The sequence below is a fragment of the Natator depressus genome, chromosome 2 (assembly GCF_965152275.1).
Source record: "Natator depressus isolate rNatDep1 chromosome 2, rNatDep2.hap1, whole genome shotgun sequence".
Lineage (NCBI taxonomy): Eukaryota > Metazoa > Chordata > Testudines > Cheloniidae > Natator > Natator depressus.
The window spans coordinates 250,941,292-250,965,846 of NC_134235.1; the positions used below are offsets into that span (position 1 = coordinate 250,941,292).

The 24,555-nt window shown below is 44.9% G+C and overlaps 1 pseudogene; it reads right to left on the reverse strand.

The window, feature by feature from the left end:
• Positions 1–1,765: 1,765 nt before the first annotated feature.
• On the reverse strand, positions 1,766–4,427 carry LOC141981936 (sodium channel protein type 5 subunit alpha-like; annotated as a pseudogene).
• Positions 4,428–24,555: the final 20,128 nt, after the last annotated feature.

Sequence of the window (24,555 nt, forward strand, 5' to 3'; positions counted from 1 at the left end):
TCTGTCATCTGCTAACACTGAGAACAGTCTAGATCCATCCTCTTTGGAACCCCCTTTCAGGTAGTTGAAAGCAGCTATCAAATCCCCCCTCATTCTTCTCTTCTGCAGACTAAACAATCCCAGTTCCCACAGCCTCTCCTCATAAGTCATGTGTTCCAGTCCCCTAATCGTTTTTGTTACCCTCCGCTGGACGTTTTTCAATTTTTCCACATCCTTCCTGTAGCATGGGGCCCAAAACTGGACACAGTACTCCAGATGAGGCCTCACCAATGTCAAATAGAGGGGAACGATCACATCCCTCGATCTGCTGGCAATGCCCCTCCTTATACATCCCAAAATAACACTGGCCTTCTTGGCAACAAGGGCACACTGTTGACTCATATCCAGGTTCTCGTCCACTGTAACCCCTAGGTCCTTTTCTGCAGAACTGCTGCCTAGCCATTCGGTCCCTAGTCTGTAGCAGTGCATGGGATTCTTCCGTCCTAAGTGCAGGACTCTGCACTTGTCCTTGTTGAACCTCATCAGATTTATTTTGGCCCAATCCTCCAATTTGTCTATGGCCCTCTGTATCCTATCCCTACCCTCCAGCATATCTACCTCTCCTCCCAGTTTAGTGTCATCTCCAAACTTGCTGAGGGTGCAATCCACACCATCCTCCAGATCATCTATGAAGATATTAAACAAAACCGGCCCGAGGACCAACCCTTGGGGCACTCCACTTGATACCGGCTGCCAACTAGACATAGAGCCATTGATCAGTACCCGTTGAGCCCGACAATCTAACCAACTTTCTGTCCACCTTAGAGTCCATTCATCCAGCCCATACTTCTTTAACTTGCTGGTGAGACTGTGGGACACAGTGTCAAAAGCTTTGCTAAAGTCAAGGAACAACATGTCCACCGCTTTTCCCTCATCCGCAGAGCCAGTTATCTCGTCATAGAAGGCAATTAGATTAGTCAGGCATGACTTGCCCTTGGTGAATCCATGCTGACTGTTCCTGATCACTTTCCTCTCCTCTAAGTTCTTCAGAATTGATTCCTTGAGGACCTGCTCCATAATTTTTCCACAGACTGAGGTGAGGCTGACTGGCCTGTAGTTCCCAGGATCCTCCTCCTTCCCTTTTTTTTGAAGATGGGCACTACATTAGCCTTTTTCCAGTCTTCTGGGACTTCCCCTGATCGCCATGCGTTTTCAAAGATAATGGCCAATGGCTCTTCAATCACATCTGCCAATTCCTTTAGCACTCTCGGATGCAGTGCATCCGGCCCCATGGACTTGTGCTCGTCCAACTTTTCTAAATAGTCCCAAACCACTTCTTTCTCCACAGAGGGCTGGTCACCTCCTCCCCATGCTGTGCTGCCCAGTGCAGTAGTCTGGGAGCTGACCTTGTTCGTGAAGACAGAGGCAAAAAAAGCATTGAGTACATTAGCTTTTTCCACATCCTCTGTCACTAGGTTGCCTCCCTCATTCAGTAAGGGGCCCACACTTTCCTTGATTTTCTTCTTGTTGCTAACATACCCGAAGAAACCCTTCTTGTTACTCTTAACATCTCTTGCTAGCTGCAACTCCAGGTGTGATTTGGCCTTCCTGATTTCACTCCTGCATGCCCGAGCAATATTTTTATACTCTTCCCTGGTCATTTGTCCAATCTTCCACTTCATGTAAGCTTCTTTTTTGTGTTTAAGATCAGCAAGGATTTCACTGTTAAGCCAAGCTGGTCGCCTGCCATATTTACTATTCTTTTTACACATCGGGATGGTTTGTCCCTGTAACCTCAATAAGGATTCTTTAAAATACAGCCAGCTCTCCTGGACTCCTTTCCCCCTCATGTTATTCTCCCAGGGGATCCTGCCCATCAGTTCCCTGAGGGAGTCAAAATCTGCTTTCCTGAAGTCCAGGGTTCGTATTCTGCTGCTCTCCTTTCTTCCCTGTGTCAGGATCCTGACCTCGACCATCTCATGGTCACTGCCTCCCAGGTTCCCATCCACTTTTGCTTCCCCTACTAATTCTTCCCAGTTTGTGAGCAGCAGGTCAAGAAGAGCTCTGCCCCATATTTATTGTTTTCCAGTCTAGTATGTTTATATACAACCACTGATATAACTGGTATGATCTTGTACACACTCCTTCTGTGAATAAACACCAAGCAATACTAAAATAGTAAGTTGAACACTTTACTTCAGTAGCTAAAGATAAAATTGCCATTGTTTGATTTGCAACCAATATTTAGGACTCAGTTGTGTAACTCCTACTCATGTTGGGGAGAACTCGCAAAGCTAAAAATTCATCATTGTAAGGATTATGCAATCATTAACTCTTAATAAAGACTATTATAATTATTGTTAAGTTATAGTATTATATTCTGGAATCAAAAGGTTATTTCCATCTAAGTTAATTGGTTTTGTTTGAGTCTGTAATTGTCACCTGCAAGTTATCATTAGTGGCCCCAGTGACACTATTATAAGATGGAGGGAAAGAAATGGAAGATGCAGTTTGTGATTTATCTAACTGGCTACCTTCCTTCTCAGATACATCTTCTTCAAAGATGCTACTGTCACAGTTTCTGTGTTGGTATGAAAAAGAGGCCTGTTTCACAGAACACTGAATCAAATGGGACTGGAAGGCCCTTTGGATAATAATGGCAGAAAGCTCCTTTTGTCTTCTTCTAAGGGTAGTTGTGATTGGTTTATAAGCAAGCTTGGACGGAATGGCAATCTTAAGCTTTTTCTCCATCATTAGTTTGTCCATCTCCCCAGATTCTCCTGTTTGATAAAAGCAAGCAAAATATCCCAGTAGTAGATCCTATCTCCACTAACTATAGGAAGGTCTATTGCTATAAGCTGAATTTTGTTGGGTTCTGATACATGTAAGGGTTTTTCCAAAGCATCTGCAAAGTCTGAAAGTGCAGAATACTCAATAAACTGAGTCGCCTCAGAATCAAACTTCCCCCATATTTCATAAAACATATCAAAGTCATCTTCACATAAAGGCTCCGTACTTTCCTCAGTAGCAACATTCAAGTTCTCTAAAATAACAGCTATATACATGTTTATAACAATAAGAAATGATATAATGACATAACTTACAAAATATATAATTGCTACAGAGCTATTTACACAAGTAGTATTGTCTATAGGTCGTATCTTTAACTTTGGAGCACAAGAGTCAAATCTTGTCCCTACGAAAGGGTTAAGAAGGCCACCTCAGCCGGCTGACGTTGTGATCTGGAAGAGACAGAGCATGCTGCCACCGAAGGTTTGGAAGTTGAAAATGTTATCAATTCCACCATCCCAATTAGCACAGGCGAAGTAAGCCATGCCCAAAATAGCATAAATATACATGATCAGAAAAAGTAGGACACCAATATTGAACAGAGCAGGAAGGGACATCAATAATGTAAAAAGGAGAGTTCTAATTCCTTGGGCTTGCCATATTAGTCTCAGGATTTGGCTAATCCGCACCAAGCAAATGATTCTCAACAATGACGGAGACTTTAAAACACCAGCAACTCCAACATCTTTAAAATGAAAGAGAAAGAAACACAATGTTAAATTATCAAATCAAGAAGATTTGATATACACTAGATATACATATGTACATTTAATTATCTTTTATGAAATAGCCAGATGAGGTCAGAAAATGTTTAAGGTCTGTTTCTGTGTTACAAGGGAGAATGATAATGTTCTGTCAATGCCAGGAAAACTGCCAGTGTCCTTGGCACTTAAAGGGAAAGTTACACTGTTAAAAAGGCTATATTATACCTGCAAAAGTCTAGAAACAAGCAAACAAACAAGAGGCCCTTTAAATGTTACAAAATTAAAGTTCCTAGATAAGTAACATGCATCTGTTTTCATACTGTGTACATCATTGTGCTGAGTGCCTACGACTCATGTGGCTTGTTGAAATATACTTCTGTGTTAGATGCAAGATACCTCACTGGATGTAGTACCACAGCAATTGTTGATGTAAATATTTGCAGTTTGAAAAAATCTCTGGACAACATTTTAAAATCTGCATGCCTACCAAGTGCCCTTTTTTGCATCACTATGATTTTTTTTAAAGGAGGCTGATCTTTTCCTTGCAGAGAAAAAAGAAGTTTATCAAAAATGCTAAGCCTTGTCCTTCCTTTTCTGTTTGGGGGATAAGGAAACGATCTAACATAATCTGGTTTTGGCCAGGATACAGAACAGAAACAGTACTGTTACTGCTAATGGAAGATCTCTTACTACATATAAAGAACAAGTGTCCATTGTCTCACTCCTGGACCTCTCTGCAATATTCATTATGTCTGACTGCAAGACATTATTATCCCATCTGAGGGAAATGACAGTGCTCCAAAGAAATGCTCTCTAATTATATGAGTCCTTTCTTGAGAGTCACATACAGAAGCTACCTTTGCTACCAGATTTTTCATTTGTGGAGAGCCACATGGATTAATTCTCTCCCCAATTTCAATAAGTATTTACATTTAGCCAATGGGAGAAATGGGGAGACTTCATGGGCTATAATGTCAACAACATGAAAATGACCCAAATTTGTCATTTTCAATATAGGCTAACAATATGGTCATCCCGTTTTCCCAGTGACTGGCCAACATTAGCACATGGCTCAGGTAGAGCTTATTGAAATTGAATCCCAACAAGACAGAGGTTAACACTTCAAACAGCTAGCCATCAAGTTGCAGCTCTCTCCAGTCGACAATGCATGCCCACAGAACATCAAGACAGTCCACATCTTGGCAGTCTTTCTAGCCTCCTCCCAGACACAAAGTTCTTGCAAAAAAAGCATGTATGACACTTTTTCTATCACCACCAAACAATTAGGAAGATTTTGTCCCATTCTTGCTACCACTGACCTGGTCATAAGAATACCTCCCAAATGGATTATAGCAATGCATTTTACTTGGGCTCAAAAACATAAGTCTTGAGAAAACTGCAGTGGGTAAAGAATGCAACAGCATGCCTCATTGAGGGCACAGATTATCACCAATACAGTATCCTGGTGCTTCAATCTCTTCACTGGCTTGCCACAGAGTATCACATTAAGTTTACAGACTTGGTCCTTATTTCACAGTACTACATGACCTGAGCCCAGGATAATATGAGAGGATGTATGGTTGTAATGAGCACTAGTCTGAAACTTGGGAGATCTGAGCTCAATTCCCTGCTCTGACACAGGCTTCCTGTGTGACCAGGGGAAAGTAACTTGGTATCTTTGTGCCTGTCTTTAAAATGGGGATAATAGCACTTTCCTATCTCTCAGAGATGTTGTGACAATAAATACATTAACAGTTGTAAGATGCTCAGATGCTACTGTAATGAGCAACATGTAACTCAACTCAAGATAGGCAATCTTTTAGGTACCAGTCTTACTACCACAACTCCCCCTATGTTTCAAGGCAAATGCAAAGCATGCTTGAACATTGCCTTCCCTAAGAACAGTTGTCAAGGTTCCTCCCCCACTCTGAACGCTAGGGTACAGATGTGGGGACCTGCATGAAAACCTCCTAAGCTTATCTTTACCAGCTTAGGTCAAAAAGTTCCCCAAGGTACAAAATATTCCACCCTTCGTCCTTGGATTGGCCGCTACCACCACCAAACAAATACTGGTTACTGGGGAAGAGCTGTTTGGAAACGTCTTTCCCCCCCAAATACTTCCCAAAACCTTGCACCCCACTTCCTGGACAAGGTTTGGTAAAAAGCCTCACCAATTTGCCTAGGTGACTACAGACCCAGACCCTTGGATCTTAAGAACAATGAACAATCCTCCCAACACTTGCACCCCCCCCTTTCCTGGGAAATGTTGGATAAAAAGCCTCACCAATTTGCACAGGTGAGCATAGACCCAAACCCTTGGATCTGAGAACAATGAAAAAGCATTCAGTTTTCTTACAAGAAGACTTTTAATAGAAATAGGAGTAAATAGAAGTAAAGAAATCCCCTCTGTAAAATCAGGATAGTAGATACCTTACAAGGTAATTAGATTCAAAACACAGAGAATCCCTCTAGGCAAAAACTTAAGTTACAAAAAAGATACACAGACAGAAATAGTTATTCTATTCAGCACAATTCTTTTCTCAGCCATTTAAAGAAATCATAATCTAACATGTACCTAGCTAGATTACTTACTAAAAGTTCTAAGACTCCATTCCTGGTCTATCCTCGGCAAAGGCAGCATAAAGACAGACACACAAACCCTTTGTTTCTCTCCCTCCTCCCAGCTTTTGAAAGTATCTTGTCTCCTCATTGGTCATTGTGGTCAGGTGCCAGTGAGGTTACCTTTAGCTTCTTAACCCTTTACAGGTGAGAGGAGTTTTCCTTTGGCCAGGAGGGATTTTAAAGGGGTTTACCCTTCCCTTTATATTTATGACAACAGTACATAGCGTATTAATTTACCCTTCATGTGTGGAGCCCCAGTGAAGTTTATGGGACTTTGGGCAGGTACAAGGGTGTACATGCATGTATCTTACTACAGGTTTCAGGTTTTAATCCTTCTAAAAACAGTGCAAAATACAATTTTAATAAGTGTCTTGTTCATGGAGACATTGCAGGAAAAATCATATATTTATACATTTCAAGGGCAGAACAGATCATTCTAATCATCTAGTCTAGTGGGCCCCAAACTGTGGGGCATACCCCCCTGGGGGATGAGGGGAAACATTCCGGAGGGCACGCACCGAGGCCAGCCCCCATACTGGGTGGGGAGGGTAGTGCTGTGCAAAGACATTCCAAAACTGAAGTTTCAATAAGCATGCCTTATTAAAAAATTCTGGGTGAATAAGGGAAGAGTTTTAAAAACTTATCTTTCACTTTCTGATGTGGCTGTAAATCCAATAGATCTGTCTGTTTTATCTGCAGCTGCTGCTGTTGTGGCCTTTGGGGATGCCCCTCCACACCAGCAGAACACCTGAACCTGAGGAGGAGGAGAAAGAATAGGACTACGGATATGTTTAGTGAGATCCTGCAAGCCAGTTTTGCATTGGACTGTGAACAAAGGGCTGGGCTGGCCAAAAAGGCAGATGGCCTGGAGAGGGACAGAGACGACAGGAGAAAATGAAGACCCAGGAAACCCACAAGAAAAGAAATGGGAGTTGCACCAAGACATAATGGGGCTTCTTAGGCAGCAAATACTAATACTGGAGAGTCTAGTTGAACTACAGGTAAAACAATCATGGACTTATCACCCTTTACAGTCCCTGGAGAACTCCATGATTGCAGCTCCCTGAACCCCCTCAACAGTCCATGTGGTATCATGGATCACACTCCCTACTTCTCCACGCCTGAGGATACTAAGGACAACCAGAGCTTCACATACCCCAACCATGCCTCTCACAGGCCAGTGTAAGTGTAGCCAAAGTGGACTCCATTTGTGCACTGGAATGGACAAAAATGTTTGCTGCCTCTTTAATTTTAAAGTTCCATCCTGTTAATTTACGTTAGAAACTTCTATTGTATTATTCTTTTTCATTTGTACATTGTTCTGTTTTTTCCACTCCTTTTATTACTAAATAACATTTTAATTTTTGAAAATAAATCAATCTTTATTAGTTCACCACAAATATTGCAGAATGTATAGAAGTACTAGAAGCACCCAGTACTTGTAAGTGTACCGCATCACAGAACACACAGGTTCAAGAAAACACCTACTCATCTGTAAAAGTTCAGCAAGCACTGCATAATTCATAGGTTCAGTGACACACTTGATATAATAATTATAAATGTACAGCAAGCACCAAATAATTTATAGGTTTATTAAAAGACACAGTATTCTATGTATAAATGTACAACAAGCACTACACAATTCCTACCAGCCACAACCTTCAGATTCAGAGCATAGTCAAGTATAGTACATTAATGCAGCTGACCATTAAAAGGCTCTTTCAAAGCCTCCCACAGCTGACTCTTGTAAAGGCCCTTGTGTCTGGTGCTTCAAACTCAGCAGACAGCCACTCCACCGCTGCCTTTCACTCCAGCAGCAACTTTTCTCACTTTGCCTTATAGATATTATGCATGACACAACAGGCAGCTATAACTACTGAGATATTTTTCTCACTGAGAGACAGTCTTTTGACTAAACAACACCAGCATCCTTTCACTCTACACATCTATTGTGCACCTCTTGAGCCAGTAGCTGAATCTTTTCTTGGTGCTGTCAAGGTGGCCAGTGTATGGCTTCATGACCCTAGGAAGCAAGAGACAGGGTGGGTTGCCTAGGATCACTACTGACATTTCAATATTTACTCCTGGGGGAATTCTGCGCCACTGCGTGCGCATAATTCATATGTCACACATATTTTTCTTTCCACAGAAAATAACTTCTGCCAAAAGTTGCTTCAGTTCTACCTTTTGCCCACCAGAGGGTGCTGTGGTGCTGGAACAAAGCAGCTGCTCCCCACCAGCCCCAGTTACCATAGGGAAGAAAAAGAGCCTGCAGTGCCTTCATCACAGAGCCTGTCCAGCTAGGTCAAAAGACAGGGGACATGGTGAGTCTGACAGCATGGTGCTGCATGGGGGTCACAGACTGGGGTTCATAAGGGCTAGTGAAGGAAGACAGACTGGGGCAGGGGCGGAATGGGAGTGGAGGCGCAGGGCCACAGGGGCGAGGGAGGCGCAGGCCACATGGGGACAGGGGAGGGGGTGCAGGGGACACATGGAGATGAAGGGAGGGGTCTGGCTGAGAGGATGCAGGGCTACGGGGGGACAAGGTGCAGGGCCACATGGGGAAAAGGAGATAGCTGAGTGGGGGCACAGAGACACATGGGGACGGGGGGAGGGATGAAGGGACACAAGGGGATGGGGGGAATGGGTGTCTGAATCGGGGTGGAGGGACACATGGGGACAGGGGCAGATGTGCCTGACTGAATGCGAGAGGCTAAGGGTCATCTGCATGGGGGAAGCTCCCTAACAATCCCTCCCCACCCGCCTCAAAAAAACTGTTCCATACTTTTCCCACCCATACCGAACAACCCTCCAAGTTCACACCTAGGTTCCTTCCCAGCAATTATTTCCCTCTCTCTCAGCTCCTTTGTTACCCCTGACACCCCTACGCCTTTCCACTGGTTCTGAGAGGTACAGAAAACACAGTTCTGTATTGTAGTTTAAATGAATTATTACTCAGAGTTCTGTATTAATATGCCTAGTAAGGAATCTATTGGCCAAAAAACAATTTCTTTAATCTTTTTTGTTGTCTGTATTGTTACAGACATACTTGCTGACAGGTATTTTGAAATAAATTACCAAAATAATTGAAACTGGTGTGATTATATTGTGTTATTTTGACAAATAAAATATGCAGAATTTAAAAATATTGTGCGCAGAATTTTTAACTTTTTGGCGCAGAATTCCCCCAAGAGTAAATATTGCCAATGGTAATCTGCAGTCACGAAAGAATGTCAATGCTTGTTGCTTTCTGAACAGTCCTGTTGTCTTAAAGATACAAGCTTTATACACTTTCCCTAATCAGTCCACACTGCTTTTGGTGAAACATCCCTGGTGCTCCACCAACGCTTGCATAACCACAGAAAAGCAGCCCTTTCTGTTAGTGTATTCTGTGGCCAGGTAGTCTGGTGCCAAAATAGGGATATACATGCTGTCTATCCCCCCACTGCAGTTAGGGAATCCCATTATTGCAAATCCATCCACCAGGTCCTGCACACTGCTGAGAGACACAGCCCTGTGCAACAAGACGCTATTAATGGCCGTACACACCTACATGACAATGACCCCCACTGTGGATTTGCCAACTGCAAAATGATTTCCCTCTGATCAGCAGCAATTCAGCACTGCAAGCTTCTAGAATGCAATTGCCACTCATTTCTTAACTCAGTGAAGCTCTCTTTCTGGTGTCCCTGCACTAGAGAGCTATAGCGAGCTTGGAACACTGATGCAGAATTGTGACCTTTCACATCTGAAAATTCTGCAGCCACTACTCATCATCCCAAACCTGCATTACAATGTGATCCATCGAGTCAGTGCTTATTTCTCAAGCCCAATAGCAATGCTCCCACCATCTCCAGCCGCTCTGTGAACACCACCAACAACCTTAAATTGTTTTTCACTGTTTCAACAATCTATCCTCGAAGAACTTGTCATGTCCCCCATTCTTGCGGTTCTTCCTGCAGGTCTACAAATACAGGAGAATTTTTCATCCTGTATTTGCAACTTTCATGTGATTAGTGGGCTCCATGCTTTTGGCAGAGATGAGATGGCGGCCTCACGGCACTGGGGGTGGGTGGCAGGGGGACTTGGCTTAAGGGCACTGTGATGAGGCTGAGAAGGGGAGGTGATGCGGCACCGGGGCGGGGCAGGGCAGGAAGCAAGGCACGGGGCCTTGGGGAAGGAGGCAGGGCAGGGGGCCTCAGAGCACCGGGGCAAAAGGCAGGGCACGCGGCCTTGGGGAAGGAGGCAGGGCAGGGGGCCTCAGAGCACCGGGGAAGGAGGCAGGACACGCAGCCTTGGGGAAGGAGGCAGGGCACGCGGCCTCAGAGCACCAGGGCAAAAGGCAGGGCACGTGGCCTTGGGGAAGGAGGCAAGGCAGGGGGCCTCAGAGCACCAGGGCAAAAGGCAGGGCACGCGGCCTTGGGGAAGGAGGCAGAGCAGGGGGCCTCAGAGCACCAGGGCAAAAGGCAGGGCACGCGAGTAGTATAAGGGCCCTACCATCAATCAAACCCTGACCCCGCCCCTTGACCCCTCAGCCCCGCCCCTTGACCCCTCAGCCCCGCCCCTTGACCTCTTAGCCCCACCCACCGGAAGTCCCGCCCCATGGGTTATTACTTCCGGGGTCAAGGTTGCCACATGACCGGAAGCAAGGTGTGTCATGTGACACCCACCCCACCCCTTGACCCCTTTAACCCCACCCCTTGACCTCTGCCCCCTCCCCCCCCCACCGGAAGTCCTGCCCCATGGGGTATTACTTCCAGGGTCAAGGCTGCCACGTGACCGGAAGCAAGGTATGTCATGTGAACCCTCTAACAACTCCTCCCACTGCCCTCTACCAATCAGGATGGGTTTTGCCCCGTAGGACCTCCCAGAGAGGAGCTTTGACCAATCAGGGCGAGTTCCGGGGTGGGGGTGTCCTCTCTGGAAGTGGGTCTTGTGACCCCTCTAACAACTCCTCCCCCCACCCCGCTACCAATCAGGAGGGGTTTTGTTCCGATAGGACCAAGAGGAGATTTGACCAATTAGGATGAGTTCCGGGGGCGGGGTGACCCGTCCGGAAATGATTCGTGTGACCCCTCTAACAACTCCTCCCACCAACCTCTACCAATCAGGCCGGCCCGAGAGCAGATTTGACCAAAATAGGGCAGGTTCTGGGATGGGGTGAACCACCCAGAAGAGGGGCATATGACCCCTCTGCCAATCAGAGCGCAGCACCATCACCCCATAAGGCCCAGCGTCGGGCAGAAGAGGCTGTCTTTTACCAAGAGCGCGTGTTTTAGAAATTGTGGAAACATGGACTCCTTCACCACCCCCGTGAGAACTTCGGACTTTGTTTTAGCCCCGAAGGCCTTCAACAAACCGCGGAGAAAGCGCTACATCAGCGAGAGTTCTGAGGAGGGCCCTTTGGCCCAGCCATTGATGGATACCCCGGACCCTGAAACCCAGCCGCTTGTGGGGCCCCACGATGAGCGTGATGGCCTCTTGTTGTCCACCCCCCGGGAGGAGGAAGGTGATCGCAGCTCGGGGAAGTCACTAGTGGACAAGATGAACGCTCAGGTAAATGAATGCTTAAGAAGTGACGGTCGGGATGGGGTTGTAACGGGGCTAGGAACCAGGGATTGTGTAAATCAAAAACCGAGCAGTGGGGTGCTTACGCTGTTTCTTTTTTGACAAAAATCTCTCAACAGCTCAATGATGCCTTTCTAGAGGACCCGGAGACTCTGGACAGCGTTGCACCAAGCAGCGAAGATGAACCGGGCCCACCTTGTTTTTGCTCAACGCCAATACAAAATGTTGAAGAGGACTCCGAGGATGACGGCTATGAGGAGTTTAGGAGGAGGCTTGGCATGGAACTGACTGAGCCAGTGCCACGTCGTGAGCGTAACAAAGTCATGCGGACTATTGTACGCGTTGCTGTTTATTCTGTTCTTAATCACTGTCTTAGGGAAAAGCTTTTTGAAGATTGTGAGGGCTGTGTCATAGATGCACCAGGCCAGCGGCACCATGACTGTGTGACTTGGACTTCAGTGGATATAAACTGCAAGCTCCGGGGCCTGTGTGCTGAGCTGTGTTTGGAAAGCTTATTAAACACTGTGATTGCCATAGGTTATGCTATGCAATGTCTATGCCTAACCCAAGAACATTTAGCACAAGGGGTGACCTTGATAAATGCTGTGCAATTCAGTGGAGACCCTGACCATGTTTTAAAGAAAATGACCAAACCGGAAGATGCCTGCTTAGAGCGTTATATTGACCGTCTGGTCCGCACAAAAAGTTACAGAACCCTGCTTAAGAAAAAGGCTATTTGTAAGAAATCTAAAAGGATTAAGTTAGAAAATGGTGAGGTGCCAAACATGCGATATAAAACTTGGTAGCTGTAAATTTAAAAAAAAAAAATCTATTGAAAAGGGCTTTGTGACTATTTGTATTTCTGTTAAAAGGTCTCTGGCCCTTAAGGGAGCTTAAAGTCTTTTTTTCTTTCTTTCTTTTTTTAATGGAGCATCTTGGTTTGTTTTGAAGGAGCTGTATGTCTTTTAAATAAAAAAAAAATTGTTTGTGAGAACCTAGCTCTTGTGTCTTTTGTGTAAGAGAGACCCATTTACAGCAAAAAAAAAAAAAAAAAAAAAGCTGAAATGTATGTTGTGGGAGGGGGAAAAATACCCTAAAAATGTGTTTACAATAAAACAAACGGGGATGGTTCAGACATGTGGTTGAGTACAATAGAGTTGACTTATTCTGTTGAACTGAACGGGTTTAACCACCCCCCCCCCTCACTGAATAGCCAGGGTGACTGTGATTACTCACCCTTGTTGCCATAGGGTTAATTTTGATGGGGGTGCACCCATAGTAAGGGAGGTGGGTGGGTGAGGATGGTGAGTTCTGATTAATATGAAATGAAATAAAACCTCAGGAGTTTGCAGATGCTATTGGGCAGTTTAAATATAACCCCTGGAGTTGGTGGAACGCTATAGGCCAGTTTAAATATGGCCCAGGAGTTGGTTGAAGGCCACGGGGCACTTTTTCTAGAAATCACCCCCCGTCCCACCAAACTTTAAGCATGAAAGAACATGTTTTTAAAAACAAAAACAAGCCCCAAGACATTCATTGATATCTGCAAAGGGCCCCTCACTTGAAATGGTTACTGTAAGAAGGCCCTACAGGGTGGGGGGAACAAAAAGTATTTGAACTTAAAAAAGAAAAAAAAGAAAAGCAGCCCAATTGTGCAGAAAAACTTATTCCCCACCCCCGATCACAAAAGGGAATGCTAGGGAGGGGTGATCCAATCAACCTGCTAACTATTTTGAAACAAAAGAGTTAGGATGGTGTAAAAAAAAAAACAACAAAACCTCAGGTAGCTTGGAGACTGTCTCTTTCAACAGAAACTCTCTTGAATTGCTGCTGGGCTGCAAGTGGAGGTATGTTCCCTGGGTTTTTTTTTTAACTCTGAAAATATATCTATATTATATAATGCCATTTTTTGGCCATGCTATCTTAGTAAATAATGGTGCATATCTGTATTGCAGTGTGATCTGTTTAGCATGGAGCCAGTAACTTTAAGTTGCAGTTCATCACCAGGCCAAGGTAAAAACCATTTTTAACTGTAGTTGTGCTTAATAACTTCAGGTATTACATAGGTTGAATAGGGATTTGGGAGCTAATACTAACTAACATTTTGGCTTGTTTTTCTTACCCCAAAGACCCCAAGCACACATGGCTGGGGCAGGGCGGGGGCCAGAACAACCAGGGATCTTTTTAAAAGCATGTGGGTTTATTGAAAAGTATTTTGTTGCAAACAGTGTTTTAAACTCTGTGTGTGTGTGTGTGTGTGTGTGTGTAAAACATAGGCGGTTTTTAAAAAGTATATGTCTACAAACTGATGGTGATGGTGTGTTTCCAATTAACAGGGTTTTTACTTTGCAAAATGAGATGTATTTTTAAAAAAAAAATATATATGTGGGGGTTGTTTTCAAAGTGGTAGAAATAAACTCAAAACCTGTGATTGTTGTACAGCCTGAAATGGATTATTTTGTTTTAAAGCTATGACTTTTTTAAATAGAAAAAACACTCTAATGGATATTATTTTATTTTATTTTAAAGTTTACTAGACAGTTTCATGTGTTTTATTAGAATGTTGTTTGCTTTACAGCACGGTCAAAACTTGAGCGGGTAAAAATGCTCAAAAGAAAAAGGAGAGAGACAATTGAAAAGAAAAATTCACAAGTATCAGTGACAGATGGATGGATGAAGCCGGGTAAATATATTTTGCTTATTAGTCTGGTTAATTTATGAGGTTTTGTATTTTAAGTACATACATAGGTGTGGGTGAGAAAGCTGGCAAAGTTACATTTTTGTAAAATGCTTTTTTTCCCCCCTCCTGCCCCAAGCAGGCATATGCAGCCCTTCTGACAAGGCTGTAGTGGGAGCTACAAGGACCCCTCCCCGAGAACCACCAAAGAACCAGGAATCTGCTTTGAGACCTTTAACAACGCAAAACAGCACAAGAGTGCAGATGAAGCATCAGCCCAGTCCAAACCTCATTTACGTCAAACCCAAGGACAAAACAAAACACTCTGGTAAAAAACATCCATGCAAAGACAACTCCAGTTCCTCAGCGGCCACCGCCACGCCAAGCCCTGAGAAAACTGTGAGCGAAAACGCCTACATTCACAAACCCGGAACAGGCGCTCTAGGGATTGTGAATAAAAAAACAAGGATTGAAAACACCTGCGATGCCAAGGTATTGCAACCATGCAAACACAACTCCAGTTCCTCAGTGGCCACCGCCGCACCAAGCCCTGAGAAAACTGTGAGCGAAAACGTCCACACTCACAAACCCGGAGTAGGCACTCTAGGGGCTCTGAATGTGTGCAGAAACACACACATTCACAAACCCAGAGCAGGCACTCTAGGGGTTGTGAATAAAAAACTAAGGACTGACAAAGATCCCCCATATTCTAGTATTTGGGAAGAGTTTGATGCTTCATTCAGAAAACTGATGGACGCTGTATCTTCGGGGAGTCTAAAACTACGGCATTCTAAAAAGATTTGGAAAAAATACGACGCTTTGTTCAGAAAACTGATGGACGCTGAATCCTCAGGGGGCCTAAAAGAAAGGGGGGCTGGAAAGGGTGGCTCTGATCAGGCATGACTAGGTGTGGAAAGGGGTACCCTCAAGGGTGCACATCAGCTCGTGTGTAAACAAAAGGGCGGACGGCGCTTGGGGGATAAACAGATGGCTGCCAAAAAATTCCAGGCCAGGGTCGCTGTAAAAATTTTAAAAAGGGCTAAAGAGGTAATGAGGGAAAAAAAACAAAAAGAGATGCCCCCTACCAGAGGCTCTCAAACTGGCATGTCTGAAAATGGGGAGGCGAAATCAGACTCTGGTTTAGAAAATTCCCCAGAGTGCTCTCTAGACGGAGTCCCATCGACTCCCAATGCCCCTCACGGAGGCGTCTCAGAGTCTGACTCTCAATTAGTATCGGATGTAGAAGATGCCACTGATGGTTCCGTAGAGGAACCCCCAAGTAACCCTGAAAATGCAGAGGTGTATATGGAGAGAGTGAGAAGTTGGCAACGTGAATTACCTAGATTTGGGGGGTCGGTGTATTGTGAGGAGTTTCGTTTTGTCCATCTTGAGCAAATAAATTCAGCTCAACAGGCTGTTGAAGCCATACACAGAGGGATACAGCTAGTTCTTGATGATGTTAATGGTAGGGTAGGCCCTGATGATTACGTACAGTTACGTTTAGAGAGCCGTCGTTTAACTAACCCTTTGTTTTCAGTCAGAAGAACTAGGGATGAGCTGTCCGCTGAGGATTTCTTGAACCAGACCTCAAAGCTGCTTCAGAGCAATAGAGAATTGCATTTCGATGGGACGTTGCGCCTTGTTGTGACAGTTGTAAAAAATAGGGGTGGGGGCGCTCGAAGAGTTTTAAATTCTATCCTTAGTAGTCAGATTATTCATAAAAAGAGACAATGTTTAGTAGACCTGACTTACACCGGTACCAATCTATGTTTTGCGGGAGGGCTCTTGGCTGTCATGGCCGGTCATAAACCTACAGATGCAGAATTGTTAGCAGAGGCGAGAAAGTTGCACGAGAAACTGGGGTGGTCAGATCAAAAAAAGGTTATGCTCACTGATGTAGCAAAGTTTGAACAGCATTTAGGAGTTAACATACAGGTGGTGCTGTATGCGGTGAAAGGTGGCTGGGGTTTTTTTAAAACGTGTACCCTAAGACTTATTTCATCCTGTTGCACAATGAACATTACTATGGGGTTCTGGATGTGAAAAAGTTGTTCGGAGCAAAAAATTACTGTGAGTTTTGCCACACGGTGTAAAGTCACGACCATTCTTGCAGGTATCGTTGCCGTCTCTGCTTGAGCGCAACATGCTCTGACAACATGGGTGTGCAGCTGAGGTGTCCTAGCTGTAAACTGTATTGTCGGTCCAAAGAGTGTTTAGACAGACATGTCAACTGTGCGTCAAAAAACCAAGTTGAATGCCTGTCTAAAACTTTGTGCGGTAAGTGTCAGGCGTACGTGGACAAGCAGCACAGGTGTAAAGGGAGGCGCTGTAAGCAGTGTCAGGGTTTGATCGTTGGAGATGTAGACATTCACCTCTGTTTTATGGACAGCCTTAGAAAGCCCGAATCATCAGAAAAGTATATTTTTTATGATTTTGAATGCATGCAGGAGACTGGGTTGCACACTCCCAATTATATTTTTGCAATGTCCCTAAAGCCGGAAAAATCCTGGGAATTTAAGGGTGACGAATGTCTTTCTATGTTTGTTAAGACCTTTATTGGCAAAGAGTTCCGGGACTACACGTTCCTAGCACACAATTCCAAAGGTTATGATGCGTATTTCTGCGTTAGACAGTTACTGAAGGAAAAGATGTGCATAGAACTGATCACTCAGGGCAGTAAACTAATGTGTGTGGAAGTTAAGGCCCTTGGCATTCGTTTTATAGACTCTTTAAACTTCTTGCCCATGAAGCTTAGCAAGCTCCCACAAGCGATGGGGTTTGAAGGTTGCAAAGGGTATTTTCCACATTTTTTTAACACTTTAGAAAATCAAAATTATGTGGGGCCTATGCCCGGTGTGGAGCACTACGGTGTAGAAAGCATGATGCCCAGGGAAAAAGCAGAGTTTCTCGACTGGTATCAAGACCACAGCTCTGAGACTTTTGACCTGCAGAAAGAGCTTGCGTATTACTGCCAGCAGGATGTAAAAATTTTGAGACAGGCTTGTATCCTATACAGAAAAGAAATTATGAATATGACGGAGAAGGTCGATCTAGTAGAGAGACAACCCGGTAAATTCACTGAGATAAAACTGTGTATAGATCCGTTCCGGTACATAACGCTGGCATCCGTCTGCATGGCTATGTACAGGTTTATGTTTTTGGAGCCTAACACGGTAGCTCTTCTCCCTCCAGACAACTATCACAGACAGAAAAAGAGATATTCGACCCCATCTATCCAGTGGCTGTTGTATATCTCTCAAAAAGAACATATACAAATACGGCACGCTTTACAGGGTGGGGAACTACAGGTAGGCCCCTACTTTTTAGACGGTTATGCCAATATTGACGGGGTACACACAGCCTTTGAGTTTAATGGGTGTTTTTTTCACGGCTGTGTCGCCTGTCATTGTGAAAAAGCACAAAATCCTATGACGGGGACAACTTTTGGGTTTCTTTATTACAAGACGCAGCTCAAGACCGACTATCTAAAACGGCTTGGTTTTGTAGTGAGGACTCTTTGGGAGCACGAGTGGGTGGTGATGAAAGAAACAGACAGGGAGCTTGCGAGCTTTTTAAACCGAGCCCAGTTACCCCAGCCTCTCATGCCTAGGGATGCTCTTTTTGGGGGGAGGACGAACGCCATCCGTCTATATTATAAACCTAAGCCCGGGGAAGAAATCCACTATTATGATTTTACCAGCTTGTACCCTTTTGTAAACAAAACGAAAGACTACCCTATCGGGCACCCCGATATAGTTTATGACAAATTTGGACCCCTTGCAAATTATTTTGGAATTGCAAAAGTTAAAGTGTACCCCCCACGAGGCCTCTTTTTCCCATTGTTACCTGTCAGAGTGGGCGGCAAGCTTATGTTCCCGCTATGCCGAACCTGCGCGGAAACCGTGCAGCGGGAGACGTGCACCCACACTGACGAGGAGAGGGCCATCCTGGGGACTTGGTGCACTGTGGAATTGAACGCAGCCATAGCGAAGGGGTACGTGGTGGCTAAAATCTATGAAATCTGGCATTTTAATGAAAAATCTGATAAACTCTTTTCGGAGTACATAAAATTACACCTCCGCCAGAAACAAGAGGCTTCAGGGTATCCCAGCTGGTGCACAGACGAAGACAAACAAAATAAGTATGTTAACGATTTCTACCAGAAAGAAGGCGTGCTTTTACGCCGACACGAGATCAGGCTAAACCCCGCTAAACGCCAAATTGCTAAACTGTTTTTAAATTCTCTGTGGGGTAAATTCGGCCAAAGAACCAACCTACCCAATACCAGCATCGTGAGAGACCCTGACGAACTCTTTCAGTACCTATTTTCCCCCAACTACGAGGTTTCATCCTGTGAGTTTATCGACGATGAAACAGCGTGCGTATCTTGGAAGCACGCAAAAGACCGTTATTCTGTCTCTGGCAATACCAATGTTTTCATAGCCTGTTTCACCACCGCTTATGCCCGCTTAGAACTATACAACCTCCTAGACGGATTGCAAGAGCGGTGCCTGTACCACGACACTGACTCTGTGATATTTGTGAAAAGGGAGGGGGCCTGGAATCCCCCTCTGGGGGATTATTTAGGGGACCTCACGAGCGAGATCCCACCAGATCAACACATCACCGAGTTTGTGTCGGCAGGCCCAAAAACATACGGGTACAAACTGTCGGGAGGAAAGGCTTGTATGAAGGTCAAAGGTATTACCCTGAACGTAGCAAACTGTGAAAAGATCAACTTTGACAGTTTGAAAGATCTAGTCCTGGACTATTGCACGGGTCTGCGAGAGAACCCCTCAAAAAAGATAGAGGTGCAGCAACCCTCTATTGTAAGAAACAAAAATCAGTGGCAAATAGAGACAAAAACCCTTAAAAAAACACAGAAAGTCGTTTACAACAAGAGGGTCCTAGGAGAAGGGTTTAAAACCCTGCCCTACGGTTTTTGAAAAATGGATACGAGGTGGAGACACCCCTTTTCTGCAATTCTCGCGGGGCCTAGCAACTGCGGGAAAAGTTACTTTATAAAAAATGTATTGGATAATGCCAAACAAACATTGTCTGTTACGCCTGAGAATATTGTGTGGTGTTACAGTTGTTGGCAACCCTTGTATAAAGAACTGCTCTGTAAATACCCCTTTATCAATTTTGTGGAGGGTCTGCCTGATGCTTTTGACGATGACCGTTTGTTTCCTACCAATAAAGTGAACATGATTATCATAGACGATCTGATGAACTCCGCTTGTGAAAGCGATGAAATCGAGAAAGCCTTTACCAAGTACGTGCATCACAGGAACCTGAGCATTATGTATATAGTTCAGAACGTATTTTGCCAGGGAAAAAAGAGTCGCACTATTAACCTAAACACAAAATACATGGTTCTGTTCAAAAACCCCAGGGACAGATTACAAATTGCTACACTCGCTCGGCAAATGTACCCCGGCAAAGCTCAGTTCTTTCTAGAAGCTTTTGAGGATGCTACCAAAAGGCCTTATGGCTACCTGGTGGTGGATTTAAATGCTTCCACACCAGAAGCTTATAGGCTAAGAACTGGTCTTTTCCCTCCAGACTGGCCGGCAGTTTATACTTTAAAAAGAACAACAGCCCTATATAAAAAGAGATGAATTATTGGCAGGTCCCTTTTTAGCAGCCGGGGTTGCTGACTGAAAACATGTCTAGCTGCGTGAAAAGAAACCTGGGCCTTTTAAAATTACTTAGCAAATCGTCCCCACAGCAAAGGAGGGCTATACTGTGCTCGGCCTCTGACGATCTAGTAGCAGCCATCTCAGAAATAGCGCTCAACACCTTAAAAGGAAACGTACCTTTAACACCGAAGCAAGTGCGTGTGCTGAAAAAGAAACACACGCTTATAAAAACTTTGTGTAATAAAAGGGTTTCACTTAAAAGAAAGAAGCGTCTGGTGAAGCAGTCTGGGGGGTTTATAGGACCCCTGTTAAGTTTTGCTATCCCTCTGATAACGGGGCTTTTAACTAATCGATAATGGAGTATGCAGAAAAAATGTACCTGGTGCCCAGCCGGCAGTTGGAGCAATTAAGTGCTCCCCCTCCGGCAGAGGAAAATATCAGAACGACTGCAACTCGCTTACTGGATGCTGAAATGAAATCTGTTCTTCAAAGAACTGACTTAGGTGAATATGAAAAGGCTAAACTTTACAGCACCGTGCTTCAAAGGTACCTAACGTACGTGAAGCAGAGCGATGTGGACAAAGGAAAACTAAGTCTGTTTCTACCAGAACAGGAACAGAGTGTGACTGCCAAACCCTCCGAAACACCAAAGACCTCAGACTCTGTTGCTCAGGAGGTGTTGGATAACGTGAATAAGCGTTATAAGAAAAATGCATCAGTATTGCTAAATAAGCTGGGCCAAGATAAAAACATTTCTTCATGGACCGATAAAGGGTCTTTTGTGTACAAAGGCTCTGTGGTTAATGGTTCTAACATGCTCGACTTAGTCAGGGCCGTCACCCAGACGCGCTCTGTTCCTAGCAGACATGTACCTAAAGGATGGGATGTGTTTATGAATGCCATGGCGGAACTGAACATGCCATCTTCCATCATGGGCAACGCGACCAACAGAGATCTTTTGGAACGCCTCAAGGCCTCAATCGCCGACACCGGTGTGGACCAAGAAACAGTGACCCCTTTTTTGCCATCTAAAAAACGAAAATTGGCTAAAAGAGCCGAATGGCTCAGTTTGTGATCTTTTTCACGTTCTATTTTTTTTTTTAAAACTGGTAATGTTTTGCTTTAAATAAAACATTTCTGAATTGGGTCATTGTGTTTTGTTTTTTTTTTTAAAAAAACCACGCCAAACATCGATTGTCTTTAAACTCCCCACCTGGGGTGCTTTATTGGGTAACATGACTATGAAAATCGTTGCAAGATACGCATGTCTGGGCTTGTTGAAACATGCTTTGAGCAAGGCTAGGCATGGCCAAGTATTTAAATTTATTTTTTACAAAATTCATCACCATCCGGTCGTTTTGCACTAAGTCATTAGAATACAATTTTAAAATCCGGTCAAAAGATAAACCCTTGCTATGATGGTGTAAGAAAAACACGCAGTGATAGCCGCAGGCAATGGAGCTGGGGTCTTGTAATTGTCTGTTGTGAAACACAATGTCTGTGGCATTTTTGTTTAAAAATTTCATAATGCTTTTAGGAAAGAACACACTGTTCGGGGGATGCCCGTATGAGTCAAAAAACTCTCCAAGGTTACGCTCCACCAGATACACGGCAAGCCAGTGTTCACCCGGTCGGCTGTGTGGATGTGTGTTGACCACCAAACCTAGGGGTCTCTGAGACAGCTTGCCGCCAGGGAGCCAATCGCAGGGAAACACGTCTAAGAAATTCTTTTTCGTGTAAGGGTCTGTTGATAAGACACGTGAGAGCTGCACGGTGTCCATGTTCACATGTAGTCAAACAGAACATTTCTCCTCTGATTTATCTCTATGACGTTGTCAAAAACCCCATACACGATCATATTGACGGTAATGGTTAAAGCCTTCCCAAAACTCTCCAAGGTTACGCTCCACCAGATACACGGCAAGCCAGTGTTCACCCGGTCGGCTGTGTGGATGTGTGTTGACCACCAAACCTAGGGGTCTCTGAGACAGCTTGCCGCCAGGGAGCCAATCGCAGGGAAACACGTCTAAGAAATTCTTTTTCGTGTAAGGGTCTGTTGATAAGACACGTGAGAGCTGCACGGTGTCCATGTTCACATGTAGTCAAACAGAACATTTCTCCTCTGATTTATCTCTATGACGTTGTCAAAAACCCCATACACGATCATATTGACGGTAATGGTTAAAGCCTTCCCAAAACGAATTTCTGCTCTCAGGTTCCCGGTTTTAATCAGGGAATAGTGATCGGCGCATTCCTGGTCGGGGGACAGGTCAAAGGCAAACATGGTGTAACCCTGTGCAAACTCCTCACGGTCGATTAACAGAGAACGATCTTTCATGTGTTTACCGGCCGTCTGTACCAGATTCATGTATTCTCTCACGCAGCGTCCTGCCTCGAAGTCTGGTTGCAGAGGCTTGGTCGGTATCTGCTCACCATCCACATACAAGGCCACAAAATTAATATCGTAATGCTTAAAATGAAAGGGATTTTTAGCGTAACTTCCGCTAAAGGCATCGTTATCCACGAACCCCAGGACAAGCATTTTGGGCAACTGTCCCAAGAACAGGTTCTCCTGGTTACTGATCCTGCTGCCCGCAGGGATGCTAAACACTTTCATTCCCACACGGTCCACGGGGTATTTGGCATTAGCGGTAAGCAGGGCCTCGGCATGCCCCAGACGAACGCTCGGGGCCACACGTACTTTCTTCACGAAAAGGGATGCTGATAGAATGCGCAGTTTAAAGCCTTCGGTTCCGCTGCCCATTAAACAGAAAGGATCTTTACTGCGCGTCAGTTTAATTTTCACATCCACTCCGTTCAACAATAGTTTTTCTTGAAAAAACAGGTCGCTGTGTAGATGACCCAGAAGCTCTACTGTTCTGCTTTGAGCGGTCAGCTTTGCACGCCTCACAAACCCTAGATTCTCGCCATCCAAGTCTGTGTCTTCCTGTTGTCCGGCAGTGTCTTTGTAAAAGAGGCCAGCGGAAAATTGCGTGGCGAGGGTGTCGTTGCTGTAATTGAGCACCGATTCTACAAAGGCCCTGTAAGGGTAACAGTTGTTGCTTTGGCTTACAAGACGGTCTCCGAGCGTGACATCCAGCTGACTAAAAATAGAGGCCACTGGGTAATTCACCAGGCCCACCTCGGCACCCGCGTTGAGTTCAGTTCCGTCTCCTTTTACAATCTTGCAACACAGGTACAGCAGTGTGTTGTTTAAATCCATATAATCTACGCCATTCCCTGCTATAAAGAAGTCAATGGGGGCAGACTCCGTAACGGCCGACAGAGGTGGCACCTCGATGTAGATGCTTTTCTCAATGCTGGTCTGCGTAGGGGCTATTTGGAACAAGTCTAGTTCGGATTTGGTGCATTCTTCAGACCCGCAGTGAACGAAAGCCATGTTGATTAAAATATATCTCTCGTATCAGCCGGCGAGTGTTTCCTCTTTCGCCCAGGCTTCCTCTTGGACTTTCGCTTATGGCCGACCCTGCGGGTCAAAGCCCTTCTTTTAAAGGGTTTCGGGGGACCTGCGCGTTGCGGGTATGACGCATTTCTCTTTCTCTTCTTCCTCCTTTTAATGTACATCAGCCCCGATCCTTCCTGTGAAGCTGTGTTCCCCACCTTCTCCAGAACAGCGCGGGAGACGTGACCTACCACGTCTTTAGCTATGTTTTGAGCGGCGGTTTTTACGTGGGGTTTAATAATCTCTAGCCCCCTCCTCAAAAGCGGTACGGCTTTTCGAAAGAGGCTACGGAATATTCCACCCACGCCTGCCCCATACATCACGGGGAGCCCCATGATATCCGGGAAGGGCGTATCCCGCCTGGGCTTTGTAATAGTTTCTGTAGACGTTGGGGTCGCCGTAATTTTTTAGGATCGCCATAATACTGTTTTGCTTTTTTAGAAAACTCGCTCTCTCCGGGGGCGCAGGTGTAGCTTGATGATCACCTTGCCAAAGCGAAATGAGACGCTTTTGTTCTGATCTGTCTTTATTTCAATGGTAATTGTGTCGATGTGGTGTTTACTGATAGGGACGTAATGAGGTTTATCGTAGGTGATGGTGACAAACTCGTTGTTCCTTCCTTGGACGGGGACACAACGTAACAGGGGAACAGAAAAATCCCCCACAAACTGATGTTCTACGATATCCGTGTACAGATACAAGGAATTAAAACCCCCTGTAATGTCTGCCGAGAAAGGGAATTTTTGGACGCTGTGTTTGGGGCCCAAGCCCAGAATGTTAGCTAGCTCCCCGCTGGTAGAAAACATATAAGTAAAAGCGGCGGATTTAAGTCTAATTTTTCTACCCACAGGGTCATAGTTCATGACCATCTCAGGCGGTCCGGGGTGACGAGCTATGATACTGTTCATATGATCCAGTAATTCGGGTATGGACGCGTAATAACCTCGTCGTAGGATGAAACTCCATGCCATATCTCCAAAGGTGACTTCAAAAGGGGTGTCTTCGTTGATAGTGTTCCAGCTGTGCGGGTATTGTATTTCCACTAACCCC